Raw genomic sequence first — 14,085 nt, 5'->3', positions numbered from 1 at the left:
CGCCCCACACGGCGCGCACGTCCCCGGAGCCCAGGCCGCCGGGCAAGGGGACCGGAAGCCCGGAAGCCCCGAGGCCTCCGGATGCGGCCGGGTGGAGGGGCCCGGCGACTTTCCCCACCCTTCCTTTCTCTGTGCCCCGAGCTGGGCCGGCGTCTCTAACCCAGTTTCCGCATCTGAGAAATGGGAGTAAGAATTGAGGATCCTCCAGTTACTGACCGGGAACTGCGCAAGTTCACACTTCTAAGTCCACACTTACTCATTTGTGAAAAGGATGGTTGTGAGAGGTCAGCGAGATGTTCGTTCATGTTAGCATTCGATCAGTGGGGTCCAGATCAGTGGGTTTTCTGCTTTGGAGGAAACATCAGCATTTATACTGCCCCTCGGGAAGCCTGTTCTCTCTTGTCCGGATTCATTCATTCATTCATTCATCGCTTTCACACATATATTCTTATTGAGCACCTACTCTGTGCTGTGCGTTGTGTTGGGTGCTGGGGAAACATAGTAAAGGAGATAGCCTCTGTTCCTGATCTCGCAGAACTTACACTCTTATGAGGGAGAGACAATCATAGCCACACAGATAAATGTAAATTTTCAAAGCTGTAGGTACTGTGAGAGCAGTACGTGGCATTATGCTGTGTGGGGCATACAATAGAGATGCCGAACTGAACCTGGACTGTGGTGACGTGCTTCCTTGAAGTAGCCAGGTTTAGCCAGCTATATGTGTGTTGGGGTAGGTGAAGCAGAAGGAACATGCAGAGGCATTTCGGCCAGAGGGAGCATTGTGCTACAGTCCAGGACCTGAGGGAGGCAGATATGGACTCATCCTCTGGATCTCCTTTCGTGTGCTCCTGAGGTGTTGCTATGACCCCAACATTCTTCAACACTCTGCCCATCATCTAGTCCCTTTTCCCTAGAATCTCAGGGAGCTTGTGACTGATTTGGCATTTTTCATGTTATTCAGGATAGGGGCTGTAACAGAAACCAAATTAACCGTGGCTGAATTGAGACAGAAGTTGGTGTGTCTCTCTCTTGTAACAGTCTCGAGGCAGGTAGGACAGCTTAGTTTCACAGGCTGTCTGGTCCAGAGACCCAAGCTCTTGCTACTTGTGCTCCATCTTTAGGATCCTCCTCTCCTATGCATGGTCCAAGACTGTTGTCCAACATATTTGCATTCCAACCAGGGGAAAGGGAGGAAGGTGGACCGTGAAGGCACATCCCCCTCTCTTTAAATGAATGACCTAGAAGTTGCATGTATATCTTCCCCTTACACTGCATTGGCTGCAACCTATTGCATGGCGATATTTAGCTGCATGGCAAGCTGGGAATACAGTCTTAATTCTGGGTGGCCATGTGCCCAACTGAAAATCAGGCATTCTGTGCCCATAGAAGAAGAGAAGAATTTTTTTTTTTTTTGTCTTTTGTCTTTTTTAGGGCTGACCTTCAGCATATGGAGGTTCCCAGGCTAGGGGTCTAATTGGAGCTACAGCTGCCGGCCTACTCCAGAGCCACAGCAATGCCAGATCCAAGCCACATCTGTGACCTACACCACAGCTCACGGCAACACCGGATCCTTAACCCACTGAGCAAGACCAAGGATCGAACCCGAGTCTTCATGGATGCTAGTTGGGTTCTTTACCACTGAGCCAGGACGGGAATTCCAACAACGCCAAATTTTTAACCCACTGCGCCACAAGAGAACTCTAAACATTTCTAAGATTTTTTTAAACAGCTGGGAGAGTTCCTTTCCAAGTTGATTTTGATTCTATGTTCATATATAGCATAGTTATTAATTTTTCCACAAAATATGATTTATTTTCTCATGAGAATTAACTCCTTTTAAGCCTAGTTATTAATTAATAAAAATGCTCAGTGTTCAAATCTTTTAAAATCACCCTTTAGCAACCAGAAGAACTCAAAAGAGAAATAGTGAGTGATCCTAAGACGTGGGACTGGGAGAAAGGGCAGGAGATTTCACTTTTTTAAAAATTTATTTTATTGAAGTGTAGCTGATTTACAATGTTGTGTTAATTTCTGCTGTACAGCAAAGTGATGTAGTTATACATATATATTTATTCTTTTTCATACTTTTTCCATTATGAATTTTCACAGGACTTTTAAAAAGATTTATTTTTTCTATTATAGTTGATTTACAATGTTCTGTCAATTTCTGCTGTACAGCAAAGTGACCCAGTCATACACACACACACACCCATATGCATTCTTTTTCTCCCATTATCTTCCATCATGTTCCATCACAAGTGACTAGATATAGTTCCCTGTGCTATATGGCAGCATCTCATTGCTTATCCACTCCAAATGTCGCTTTTCATTTAATATCATTCTGAACAGATTGACTTTGTTTCTACTCTGTGTGTTTATTATTTTTTACAGTTTATAAAGGAGACAGGGAGTAATTTGAGTCTCAGGGTGTAAGCATCCCTGATGGCAGGGGAAGTGATTCCTTCCTTGTAGCTCCAAACTCTGAAAAAATAGGGCTTAGATTTCTTTGGGTTTATCCTGTTTGTGTTTTATTTCTTTAAATATTTTTTTCTGTATCACTCTATTTCTTCTGTTCTTCTCAGATTTTTTTTTTCTTTTTTTTGGCCACCGCATGGCATATGGAGTTCCCCAGCCAGGGATCAGATCCCTGGCCACGTACACCACAGCTGGAACAACGCTGGATCCTTTAACTCACTGTGCTGGGCCAGAGATCGAACCTGTGACTTGGCACTGCAGAGACACCACGAATCTCATTGCGCCACTTCAGGAACTCCTTCCTCTCAGATTCTAATGACACAATCATTAGCTCTTTTGGACTTGTCCCCTCAGGGCCCTAAAACTCTGTTCCCGTTACCAGTCTTTTTTCTCTCTGATGTACAGCTTGGATAATTTTTATTTTTCTATCTTCAAGATCACTGACTTGTTTATCTGCCATCTCCATTCTGCTACGTGTCCATGCAAGGAGTTTTAAAATCTTTGGTTATTTTGTCTACGGCCATACCACCCTGAATGGTAATAATCTTCAGTTATTTTTACTCGTCGGTTCTAAGATTTCCACTGTGTTCTTTGTAGGTTCTATTTATTTGTTTAAACTTTCTATCTTTCCACTTGTTTCTAGATTGTTTGCCTGTACTTGCTGGAGCATTTTTAGAGTAGCCGCTTTAAAGATTTGTCAGATAATTCCAACAGCTGTGTTGTCTCAGCATTGGCATCTGTTGATTGTCTTTTTCCATATGAGCTGAGAATTCCATGTTTCTTCATATGTCAAGTAATTTGGAATAGATCCTGGACATTTTGAATACCATGTTATAATACTGAAGAGTCTTTTTAAGATCCTACGAAGAATGTTGACACTTTTGTTTTAGCAGACAGCTGACCAGATTGGGCTTAGGCTGTGAGTTTCAATGAACCTTCTGTGGCTTTAATGTTATGTCTATTTTCAAAGACTTTCCCATGTCCTTTGGATCTGTCCTGGGTGGTGCACCAGTCAGTGGTCTGTCTGGAACCTGGGCAGTGGTCTATCCTGTAATAAATTCTCGAAGTCTGTGTGAACTGTTTAGTGCTTAACTCACTCATGCATCCAGCGGGAGGAGCCCAGAAGTTCGTAACAACTCTATTAGGTTGCTTCCTGAGCTCTTCCCTCTCGGTAATTGCCTCAATAAATGTTTGGTTCACTGGGGCTTCCCTTTTTGGTCCTCTAACCAGAAATCTGGGACCTTGCTTACCCTGTTCTGGCAATCATTTCCCATGACAGCACCTGTATTCTGGACCAAGCAGTGAATAAACAGAGAGAAAGAAAAGGCAATGGGAGTTTGCCCTACCCTCATCGCTCCTCTGACTGGAGAAGGTGCCCATCTTTCAGAGTTTGGGGCTCCTGCAGGTACAGGCTTTTGCTACCAAGAAATCCTAGCATTTCTTGGAGGTGCAAATGAACAGAAAAAAAGAAAGGAAAAGCTGGGAGATTGCCCCTAATTAGGAGCATTAGGAGACCTTTTCCTGCTCCTCAAACAGAACTAGAGGGCTTCTTCTAGACCTTTCTCTGTCTGCCCTGATATATACTTCCAGTCTTTAAGCTGCACTGAGTCCAGGCTGGGAAGTACTGGAGGAAAAAAATGATTTTCAGAGTTCCTGTCTTGTGGCTCAGCAGTAACAAACTGGACTAGTATCCATGAGGACGCAGGTTTGATCCCTGGCCTCACTCAGTGGATTAAGGATCCAGTGTTGCCATGAGCTGTGGTGTAGGTCACAGATGTGGCTTGGATCCTGTGTTGCTGTGGCTGTGGTGTAGACAGGCAGCTGCAGCTCCAGTTTGTCCCCTAGCCTGGGAACTTCCATATACATGGGTACAGCCCTAAAAAGACGAAAAAAAATTTGTTCACGGCTGGCTTGGCAGTACTCCAAATTCTGGTCCTGCTTCTCAGTCTATCTGCTATTACTTATTTTTCACAGTTCTTCAATAGCTATTTGCTGTGTTTTGTTTAGGTTTTATAGTTGCATTCAGTGGGAGAAACAAAGTGCCGTGTGTTTACTCCATCTTACCTGAGCCAGGTTTCATGGGATCAATCAATCCCATTTGATTTTTAAAAGATCTCTTTCCAGAGACGGAGGGGGGGAATGATAAAGCAAGTGTAGAGGGTTAACAATTGGGGAATTTGAACAAGGGCTATAAAGGGGAAGCCTTCACCAAGTTTGAAATTCTTCTCAAAGCAGTCGTTCAACTCTGAACAAATGTGGCTGGTATGGAAAGTCTTCATAAAAAAGACAATTAAAAACGGCAACAAAACTGTTTTATGTAAAACAGTTTCTCTGTGGGGGTAAATATTGAGACAACTCAGGACTTCCTGCTGTGGCACTGTGGTTTAAGAATCTGGCTGCAGCAGCTCAGGTTGCCGTGGAGGTGCAGGTTTGATCCTTGGCCCGGCACAGTGGGTTAAAGGATCCAGCATTGCTGCAGTTCTGGTGTAGGTTGCAGCTGTGTCTCGGATTCAGTCCCTGGCCTTGGAACTTCCATATATTGTGAGTGTGGCCATAAATCGATATCTACATCTATCTATCTAGCTATCTATCGACACCTTCTCAAAGCTATTTATTTCTGCCTCCCTATCCAGCTTCCCAAGATGATGACTGGCAAGATAAAGGCTTAAGATCCCCTTGGAATTAGGGCAGGAGATGCTGCTATGGGTGTTCACATGTAGGATCCATGAAGAGGTGGCCAGTGTGATATTCCTCTGGGCATCTTTGACTAAAGATGTTTCTGGTTGTCTATTGCCCCAAATGTAGCACCTTAAAAAAAAAAAAAAAACCCAATGATTATTATTTTTTTTTTTTTGTCTTTTGTCTTTTTGTTGTTGTTGTTGTTATTATTGTTGCTATTTCTTGGGCCGCTCCCTCGGCATATGGAGGTTCCCAGGCTAGGGGTTGAATCGGAGCTGTAGCCACCGGCCTACGCTAGAGCCACAGCAACGCGGGATCCGAGCCACGTCTGCAACCTACACCACAGCTCACGGCAATGCCGGATTGTTAACCCACTGAGCAAGGGCAGGGACCGAACCCGCAACCTCATGGTTCCTAGTCGGATTCGTTAACCACTGCGCCACGACGGGAACTCCCCAATGATTCTTTTGCTCTTAAATTTTCAATCTGGGCAGGGCTTGATGGGGAAAGCTAGTCTGTGTCATCCAGGGTAGCTTGAAGGCTGGGGGCTGAACTCATCTGAAGGGCACTCCCTCACGTCTGGTAGTCGATGTGAACTCTTGGTTGGGATCTCAGCTGGATCTATTGGTCAGTGTCTTAGCTTGAGCTTCAAGAGCAAAATGCCACAGACTGGGTGGCTTTAGAGGCAGACACTTGTTTCTTGTAGTTCTGAAGGCTGGGAAGTCTATAACCAAGGTGCCAGCAGATTCTGTCCTTGGTAAGGGCCCTCTTTCTGACTTGCAGACAGCGGCCTTCCCGCTGTATTGTCATGTGGTGGAGAGAGGAAGCTCTGGCATCTCTTCCTTTTTTAATCAGGGCATTAATCCTTTCATGGGGACTCCACTCTCATGACTTCATCTAAATCTAATTACCTCCCCAAGGACTCCCCCCACCCCCCCACCCCACCCCCACACCCCGCCTCCAGATACCATCAGCTCAGGGGTTAGGGCTTCAACTTATGAGGTCACAAATATTCAATCCATAACAGCCAGAATAGCTATGTGTAGACTTTCTCTATGGCTCCTTGGCTTCCTGACAGGATGGTGGCTGGGTTCCTAAAGGGAATGTCCCAAGAGAACTGGGTAGAAGCTCTGTCACATTTTATGACCTAATCTTGGAAGTCACATCCCCTGACTTACTCCAGAGTTAACCCCCTTCCCCAGATTAAAGGAAAGGGAACTCAGACCCCACTTCTCAATGGGAGGAGTGTCAAAGTCACCTCATTAAGAAGAACATGTTGGATGGTGATCTCGTTATGGCCATTTTGGATGTACAATCTGCTATATAAATCTCGATGATTATTAAAATACTGAAATACATACAAGACAGTTACTACACAGCAGCAGGTCTCCAACCTGACCGGTGTGTGGGGAACGTCAGGAAACACTATACGCCTCACTTAAGCTGTGGGGTTTTACTTCCTGGTGTGATTCTTCTCCAGTGCTGCTGATTTCCCCTTTATCCTAACTAACCCCACCTTCCTCAAGATTTGTGGTGACACCAGGACACAGATTTCTACCCACCTGCCTCCTCCTCTTAGTGACCCCCACCCTTCTCCCATAACGGAATTTTTTTTTCTCCTCTAGCAAAGCAACAGCTAGCTAGCCTTGCAAGAAAACAGTTTGACAATGCAAGTCAGTAGCCCTAAAAATGTGCTTCCCAGACTTCCGGTCAGCCAAGTTGACATAGATCCACTTCCCCCCGCTTCTCCCTGGAGAGCATGACTATAAAGTAAGGGGCAACCGAAGGGGTGCTCTGACAGATAAGACAAAGATCAACTGGTTTGGAAGCCCAAGACTGGAGAACAACCCAGCGGCAAGGCATCTCATGATCCCCCCACCCAACCAAAGGAGACAACCTGGACCTACTGTTTCCTGCCCCGCAACCTGACAACAGAAGGCAGCCCAGGTAAGCAAGGGTACGGGAGCCCCTCTGCCAACATCAGGTGAGCCCAACACCGCTGGCCAGGGGGATTGATGGGGAGCCCCACTGACAATAAACACACAGGGGAAGCACCCTCTTTCCCCACAAGGGGCACACAGGGTGAGCAGGTGGAATATGCCAGAGGGATCCTGCCACAACACGCAACCACAGCAGGTCTGACACTTCCCTCCCCATCCAGAGACTCATGGCATCCAGGCCCAGGGAGACTCCTTGCACCCTCTTGGCCACCTGAGCAGAGGCCAGTGGGAGACCCAGGAACCCCAGAAAAACCAAGCAGAATAAAAGAATACCACCAAAGACTCTGAAAATGAAACTGCCAGTGGAACCCCGGCTCACAAAAGTAGTCCAGCACCTCTCTGTTAAGCCTAAAGAGGGTGAGTGCCTGCTAAAATAAAGGCTTTAGCTAGGACCCAGAGTTTCTGAACTGAACATAAGAACTGACTCCAGGGAGTTCCTGTCGTGACTCAGTGGTTAAAGAATCTGACTAGGAACCATGAGGTTGTGGGTTTGATCCCTGGCCTCACTCAGTGGGTTAAGGATCTGGCGTTGCCATGAGCTGTGATGTAGGTCGCAGAAGCAGCTCAGATCCCGTGTTGCTGTGGCTGTGGCATAGGCAGGCAGCTACAGTTCTGATCAGACCCCTAGCCTGGGAACGTCCATAAGTCATGGGTGCGGCCCTAAAAAAAAAAAAAAAGTATATATATATAGGTGTTATGTATATTACTGGTTAGTAGGCATGCATGTATTTCTTTGCTCTGTTAGCTGAGATGGCCTGAAAGAAAAGTACCCAAAGAGCAAAGAGCACACCTGGTACCTGGATCTTGGTGGCTAACACCATTCTCCAATGGAAGAAATCAGGGCTCTTTGGATAAATAACCGATTCTCAAACAAGGGTAGGAAATGCCCGGAACATCTTGTAGTGCTAGAAAGATACCACCTCCGAGTATCTGAACAAAGGAGGCTGGGAAAGAGCAGGTGTGTGAAGCCCCAAGGGGCCAGTGGGCCCTTATGTGGAGGCTCCCGGGAGGGCAAGGCCCAGTGTGACAGCCACTGGACTTGGCAGTCGAGGTGTCAATGAATTTGCCAGAGCAGAGAGGTGGGAGAAAGCTCTTATCACACCTGAGCTGCTGCTCCATCTGTTCCAGGGCAAAGCGGCTCTAGCCAAGCTGGCTCCGCTCTGCCACCCTGCTGGGGGCCCAACCAAGTTCAAGGGTGGATTAAGCCTCACTTAATACTCTGGTGACACTTCATCTCTGTCTGGATGTCACCTCATGCTCCTTGTCCCCAGGGCAGACTCACCAGCTGGCCGAGAGGGAATTGGGGGCACCCAGCCATCGCGTACACACACCCTCCTCTGGGCAACAAGAACAGAAGCACGCTTGAGCCCAGGTTCTCAGCCCCACCTCAGCACCTCTGTTGGACATGACTCTCGCCCGGAGGGGCTTCTCTCCCCATCTCCCCCCTCTTTAAATCCCACCGTCTCTCTGAGCCCTGGCTCCGGGCCTGCTTTCCTTCTAATGCCTTCTCTGCCCCGTTGATCTCTCTGTCTGCTCTGGAAACATCTGTGCCACAGGGTCACCTTCCTGACTTCCTAACTCATCTACCACCTCCTGGAGGAAGAAAACAGTGACTACTGCTTCCGGCTCCCTACAGAGCCTAATAACAGTAACAGCAACTACAATAATACTTGATAACAATTTTAAAAATTATTTTATTTTTCCTTTTTAAGACCACGCTTGTGGTATATGGAAGTTCTTGGGCTAGGGGTCGAATCAGAGCCGCATCTATGACCTACTCGGCAACTCGTGACGATATCAGATCCTGAACCCACTGAGTGACGCTGTGGATCAAACCCACATCTTCATGGACACTATGTCAGGTTCTCAGCCCGCTGAGTCACAATGGGAACTCCAATACTTGCTAATAATTCTTGAACAGTTGCTATTACATTAACTCATGTCGTCCCTGTAACAGCCCTCAAAGGTGGGCACTATGATTAGCCCCCTTTTACAGATGAGACGACTGAGATGCAGAAAAATTAAGCAGCTGCCCAAGCCGTAGAGCTCATACATGGAGCCAAGAAATAGGCCAGCTGTTAAGAGTCAATGAAAAAAATGTGTACGATGCACTTAGAATCGTGTCTGGGGTGTAGAAAGTGCTTAGCCATTCAGAAAGCATCTATTGAGCACCTACCATGTGCTGGGCTCCGTGCTGGGTGCTGCGGATTTGGTGGTGAGCAAAGCAGAGTCCCTGCTCTCCTAGTGCTCAGAAGGTGTCCCTGCCTCAGCCTTCCCACTGCTGTTCCCCAGACCTGGAACATTCTTCCCCCAGGTACCTCTGTGACTCACTGCCTTGCCTCTTTCAGACCTTTGCTCAAATGGCACCTTATCAGTGAGGCTTCCCCTTGAACTCACCATTTAAAATCGCAGCTCTCCCCCTCTCTCCCCACTTCCCCACAGCAGCGCTGCAAGGCTCCTTCGTGCTCTGCATACTACTCACCTGATGTAAAGTCTGCAGGCACTCTGTGTGGGAGGAGCCTGTGTCTGTCTCTGCCCTGCTGCAGCCCCAGGGCTCAGAACAGTGCCTGGCACATAGCAGGGCCTCAGTAAACTTGTGCTGAATGGGTGATTGAAAATGGCAGCTGGGGAAAACTGGTTTTTTGTTTTGTTGTTTTTTTGTTTGTTTGTTTTTTTGCTTTTTGGGGCTGCACCTACTGCATATGGATGTTCCCAGGCTAGGGGTTGAATCCAAGCTGTAGCTGCTGCCGCCCACCTACGCCACAGCCACAGCAATGTTAGATCTGAGCCTCAGTCTGTGACGTACACCACAGCTCACAGCAATGCTGGATCCTTAACCCACTGAGTGAGGCCAGGGATTGAACCCGAAACCTCATGGTTCCTAGGCGGATTTGTTTCCGCCGCGTCACAAAGGGAACTCCTGGGAGAATTGTTATGAAGCAAAACAAAACTGGTCCAAGGGGGTGGGGGTCAGAGGAGGCCTCTTCCAGGAGGTGGCGTTTGGTCAGAGACCCGAATACAGAATGTCTGTGTGTGTGTGCACATGTGTGTAAACAGGTCAAGTAAAGATCTGGGAGGATTGTGTTCCAGGCAAAGAGAAAAACCTGTGCAAGGGCACAAGTGGCGGGGGGGGGGAAGCGTGTTGGGTTCCACTGAGAAACAGCAGGGAGGCCCAGTATGGGGAGCGGCTGGCTGGGGCGGGGGGCACGACACTCAGTCCACACCTCATGCCCCAATTTTTTCACGTGTAAAACAGGAAACAATGGCATGTCCTTCATAAGGGTGTCGTGAAAATTAAACTTATAATTTCCACTTCAGCACGCAGAAGAGCTTTTGGCAGGAAGCAAGCCCTCAGGGAATACTAGCTAACATCATAGAAAAAAGTCAGGGAGGATCTACCTTAAACGATGAATTATCTGGTGATGGTGGGTTATGGAGGACAGTAAATTTGTGTTGTTTTATGTTTCAAATGATTAGGTGTAATAAGAAAAATAGCTATTAATGCATTTCCTTTAAAAAATTTCCTTGTGCAAGTTCCTGCTGTGGCTCAGTGGGCAAAGGATCAGACGTGGTCTCTGTGAGGACGCAGGTTCAATCCCTGGCCTCGCTCCTTGGGTTAAGGATCCAGTGTTGCTGTGAGCTGTGGTGTAGGTGGCAGACACGTCTCAGATCTGGTGTTGCTGTGGCTGTGGCTGTGGCTGTGGTGTAGGCTGGCAGCTGCATCTCTGATTTTACCCCTGGCCTGGGAACTTCCATATGTTGCAGGTGTGGCTGTAAAAAAAAAAAAAGAAATCCCTGTGAACTGTGGGCATTATCAACTATCTTGAGTTTGGACGAAATAGAGGTGACGGTCGTGGAGTTGGAGGGGGAGGAGGGGGAGGTGGAGGAAGGAGGGGAGGAGGCGGAGGGGAGGAGGCCGTGGGGCTGGAGCCGGTGCTGGTGATGGTGGAGGGATGATGGTGGGGGCGGTGACAGTTAAAGATGATGGTGGAGGTGGTGGAGGTGGAAGAGGGAGAGGCACAGGTAATCGTGGGCATGGCGGTAAAGGCGATGGTGGACGTGGGCTGCCAGAGGAGGACGCAGTGCAGGCACCTGTGCATGTGGTTCAGAGCCTTTCATTTTGTGACCATGGGGAAATAGATAGGTCGTGGTGGGATCCTCTGACTTCTTTAGGGAGGGGGCACATTTGAATTTCTGTAGTGAGACTATATTGAGCTTCTTTGTGAAACATCAGTTTCCTGTGTCCACCCCTTTGACAGTGATACCAATGGGTCCCAGTGGCCCACACTGCCCACCTGGCATTGGCCAGCTGGGTTACTATAACTCAGCCCTTGACCTAACTTCTCCTCAAGTCAAGGGCTCTGGCCCTGACATCTACTCCCCCTTCTCTCATTCATTGTTCTTCCGGGCGCCCAGCTCTAGGACCACTGAGAAAGGCAGGCTCTCCCCCATTCTACCCCCAACCGGCTAGACCAGCCAGGTTCCATAAAGCCATCAGGGCTCCAGGACAGTGCTCAGAGGGACAAGGCTGTGTTTTTCTTGACTTCACAGGTTCCCAGGGAGTAGGATTCCTCCTGGATGGAGCACCAGACTGGACTTTGAGAAATGAAAGATCCCTGGTCTTTCCTCTGAAGCCACCACTTCTCTGAATGGTGTCCTCCTGCAAGTCCCACAGGCACAGCGAAAGCTGAGCCCCTCCTACTCCCACAGGCCTGTGTCTCCCACCTTCCTCTGCATCTCTCTGGATGGCACCACCGCATGTGGCAGGACAGAAGCTGGGCACCCTTCTGGCTTCTCATGCCCCTGCCTCACCAATCGAGAAAATCCTGCCCCTCCTCCTCACCCCCCAAATCACCCATTTCCACCCCACCACCAGCATCCCAGGCATCGCTCTGTCATCTTCTACCCTGACAACTGCAAATGCCTCCAGGCTTCTCTTTCATTCTTAAGCCTCTTATTCATGTATAACGTATATGTAGATAATGGCAAAATCAAAGTGTGCATCTTGATGAATTTTTACAAACACACTTGAGAAATCATCACCCAGTCAAGAAAGAGCATATGATTGGCCCCTAAGAAGTTCTCTTGGGCCCCTCCAGTGGCTCCTTTTCTTTTTCCCAAGGGTACTCTCTGTGCCGATTTCCGACACAACCAATTAATTTTATATAAATGGAAACGTGGTATTTGCTCTTTTGTGTCTGGATTATTTTGTTAACTTTATGTTTGTGAAATTCAGCAGTATGTTTGTGTGTAGTGGTCACTGGTTTATTTACAATGCTCAGAGTATTCCACTGTGCAAACATACCACATTTATTTACTAATGGGAGCTTAGTCTCTTTCTGTAAAAAAAAAATAATGTACAGAAACCTCAATTAAATAGAGATGGGTACCAGTAGGGGGAGCTCTCACACCAGTGATGATAGAGCACAACAGGAAGAGAGACATCTCTTCTCTCCCGGCAAGGACTCAGCCAATGAAAACCACGGATCCTTTGTTTACTATAGCCCTCCTCACTTCCTTTTCTCCTCTATAAAAGCATTCTTATTTCCTTCCTGTAGGTGGACTTGTACATGGCTCACCATGGTTACAGACCCTGAATTGCAATTCTCTGCTGATCCTGAATAAACCTTTCTTTGCTGGAGAAGAATCTGGCTTTCTATTTGTCATCATTTCCATTTTGGAGCTGTTGAAATGCTTTTTGTAGGTATAGGTGCTCACTTCTCTTACACCCAGGAGAATTTTTTCCCAAGGTGATTCTAACAATTTACACTCCCACCCACAGTGTATATGTTACCAATCTATTTCCTTCCCCCAGCCAGCATGATCTTTAATAGGCATTAAAAGTGTATAGTTCAAAATTCTAAAGTTAAAAAAAAAATGTAGCATAAGTCCTCTCACTCTGTTCCTCAGTCACCCAGTTGCCTCCTCTTGCCAAAGCCACAATTATCATTTGGTTTGTCTGTCCAGAGTGTGTGTGGGGTCTATATAGATACAAGCAAACACATATATTGATTTTAATATGTATGGATGCGAAGGAAACCAGAATATGTCATCCTAAAATTATGCCTCTTTGACATAAAAATTATTTAAAACCGAGGATGATTAAGAAGCAGCAAACCCAGAAAATTTTTGCAGATACAAATTCTCCTTTTACTGGAGATGGACTTTTCAGCCTAGAGATAACAACAGAGGAATCTGCAAACAAACCTTATTCCACTTGTTCCCTCTCATATACTTACCTTCCCACAATCTGCCATCTTTGGAAGGTGAAAACTGCTTTCCTCTGTACTGTCATTTCTCTGCAAATTTATTGATATTTGGGGAAGGTTCTATCTACATAAGCTGAAATGTTAAGCTGCTGTTTCGAACTACTTTTTGTTCAGTTTCTCCTGTGTGATATGCATTGGACACATTGATAAACTGTTTTTCTCTTGTTAATCTATATTTTTGCTAGAGTCCCAGTTGAAAACCTAAGATGGGTAGAGGTAAAGTTGTGCTTTTTCTATAGAAGCAAACTAAATGTTTCCAGGGAAGGAGGAGAAAATGGTCCAGCACAGATTCTCAGACCAGGTCCTCACATTCAAATCTTGCCTCCTCCACCTACTGGCTACGTGATCTTGGAAAGTAACCTACACTCTATGTTTCTCTTCTCTCCCTAATGGGGTTGGTATGAGGATCATGGGTTAAAACTTGTGAAGTGCTTAGAAGAGTGCCTGGCACATGGTAAGCCCTATTCTTGGAAATGACTTTATCAGTATCTCGGAGAACATCCATTTTCATGCATAAGCACTAATTTGTTATAAATGGCTGCATTGTATTCACTGCGTGAACATGCCATGATTTACTTCACCATCTGGTTAAATTCATTTAGAATCTTACGTTACAAAGACTGATTCAAAACTGTTCATTCATTCATGGGTGCATGCCTCAT

The 14,085-nt window shown here is 46.7% G+C and overlaps 1 long non-coding RNA gene across 1 annotated transcript; it reads left to right on the top strand.

Moving 5' to 3' along the window:
• Positions 1 to 6: 6 nt before the first annotated feature.
• LOC102164024 (uncharacterized) lies at positions 7 to 12,801 on the top strand. The gene is made up of 3 exons (XR_014832127.1): positions 7 to 284; positions 6,780 to 7,101; positions 11,706 to 12,801. It is a non-coding gene; the product is annotated as an uncharacterized LOC102164024 (long non-coding RNA).
• Positions 12,802 to 14,085: the final 1,284 nt, after the last annotated feature.

This window comes from Sus scrofa, chromosome 17 (genome assembly GCF_054392235.1).
Source record: "Sus scrofa isolate SSC_HxYL_T2T_F1_AM1 chromosome 17, Sscrofa_HxYL_maternal_Yorkshire_Landrace_v2.0, whole genome shotgun sequence".
Classification (NCBI taxonomy): domain Eukaryota; kingdom Metazoa; phylum Chordata; class Mammalia; order Artiodactyla; family Suidae; genus Sus; species Sus scrofa.
This window is presented reverse-complemented; position numbering and strand designations above follow the sequence as displayed.